The sequence below is a fragment of the Bidens hawaiensis genome, unplaced genomic scaffold (genome assembly GCF_021521415.1).
Source record: "Bidens hawaiensis isolate Kalapana, Puna unplaced genomic scaffold, B.hawaiensis_p1.1 tig00040644_1, whole genome shotgun sequence".
NCBI lineage: Eukaryota > Viridiplantae > Streptophyta > Magnoliopsida > Asterales > Asteraceae > Bidens > Bidens hawaiensis.
The window spans coordinates 58028-60219 of NW_027497188.1; the positions used below are offsets into that span (position 1 = coordinate 58028).

The 2192-nt window shown below is 31.8% G+C and overlaps 1 pseudogene; it reads right to left on the reverse strand.

Annotated features, from left to right (window-relative positions):
- Positions 1-370: 370 nt before the first annotated feature.
- On the reverse strand, positions 371-790 carry LOC143592267 (ethylene-responsive transcription factor ERF008 pseudogene; annotated as a pseudogene).
- Between the last annotated feature and the right edge of the window lie 1402 nt (positions 791-2192).

A 2192-nucleotide genomic window follows, 5' to 3' on the forward strand; every position in this document is an offset into this window, starting at 1 on the left:
AACTTATGATTGATCCACTAGAATAATTAATGCCCATTGAAAGAAACCCAAGGAACAAAACGATAAGCCATGAATAAACGACAACCATAATCTTAATTGTTCGTTGATTAATTTGCACCTGTTTCATTCATTAACAAAATTTAACAAAACCATAACTACACCAACAATAATAACAACAATTAATTAATTAACTAATTTATAAACTTGGCTCATGAACATCATAATTCATATTTCATAACATTAACATCATGTATAAATTTATAATCCCTTCGGATTCAGTTCTTTATCTCTATCTATAAAATTATAATTGACTATAAATTACAAACTATATTTTCTTTAAAAAACCGAAACATAATAATTAATTTGTATCTTAATTTTCATCTGATGATTCTGGAGTAGGAAACTCGTTAAGGTCCAATGATTCCGATTGGTTTCGACCGCTATTTCGGCTTTGAAGAGCATCAACTTTAGCTCCTACTTCTGTAGCTTTCTTTCTAATGGAATCAGAAGATAGGTCATGAAGAATACCATCATCTCCAATTAAGTCCGGGAAGTTGAGGTGTGCGGAGGGTCCACGGAGGTAGAAAACCGCGGTGTCATAGGCTCGAGCCGCAGCGATAGGGGACGAGTATGAACCGAGCCAAATTCGTGTGCGTTTGTTGGGCTCACGAATCTCAGCCACCCACTTGCCCCACTTCCTCATCCTTATCCCTCGGTAGGGTTTGTCTACGTCTCTCTTCTTTCGCTTTTCGCCGCTGGATGTCGGGGAGTGTACGCCTTCGGCTTCCATGTGTGATGGTGGTGCACGGTGGTGAGGATTTAGACGAGGTGGAGAGATGAGTTAAGAGGATTGAAAATGAATCTTGAGAGGGTCTAAAGAGTTTTATATGAAGTACACATGCGTATATCACAAAACCTGTATAATATATATATGCAATATCAAAGTTGTTAAAAAATGATTTTATACAACATTCAAGGATTTTTTTTTTCATATATTAGATGAGATGTAGGTGATGGTCCATTAGTAAAGACAAAGTTTTTATATAACATTCTTAGGTTCAAGTCTGAAAAACGATAAGGTTAAAGAAATTTGCCGTTAAAAAAAATAGAGATGTGCCATATAGTTATGTTAGGAAAAATCGCCATCATATACAATTATATAATAAAGGGTAAGGATCCTAAGAGAACCCTTTGAAAATTGAGAACTTTGAGAATCATTTTGGACCACTAAAACACCTTTAAAAAATATTTAAAAAAATCATAAAACAAAAAATAATAAAAATTTTTAAAAAGTAAAAAAACCAAAATTCTTATATTTCATTTTGGTTTCATTAAAAAAATGAAAAAAAAAATAAAAAAAAACGTCGTATCATACACATATGTATAATTTTATATAATCTTTAGTTACGTAATATACACATATGTACAATATCATTTATCTTAAATTATACACATGTGTACAAAAAAAACATGTAAATGTACATATATGTATATATTATACATATGTGTATATAATTTAGCTAAACCGAGTTTTTTTCTTTTCTTTTTTTTTATGAAACCGGGATGATAAAATAAGAATTTTGGTTTTTTTACTTTTTTGAATTTTGTGTTTTTTTTATTTTATGATTTTTTTTATTTTTGGGTTTTTTGTGGTTTAAAATGGTTCTCATAATTCTCAATTTCAAAAAGTTTCTCTCATGATCCTGATCCATATAATAAATACCCTATCGACATATATAGTTACAGCAAACTTGACGTTCATCCAATTTTGCTCACGTAATAGGCTATATGTCCAACTACGATCTCCGTATAACCTCTACGTGAGCAATAGTCATGTGTCACACTTTTGCCCATGTAACAAAAATCCTGTCTTTTTGGTGATAATTAACTAAAAAAATATTGGTTTTGTACAAGAATTTACAATTGTCATTATAAAACATAGGGTTTTCGATCGACAATTGACGTACGTATTCACTGGAAGTCAATGTAACATACCAAGTTTATAATAAGATGAATTTTTATCCAGGATTGGACGTGAAATATGTTCTGGGTGTGACGAGTTGCATGTCCTGAAAGGAGTTAATAGCATGTCCTCATGAGGACGAGTAGCATGTCCTGATGAGGACGAGTAGTAGGTCTTTTGTAGATGAGCCATAGATAGATATATGTATATCTATATGTGTGTGTATATG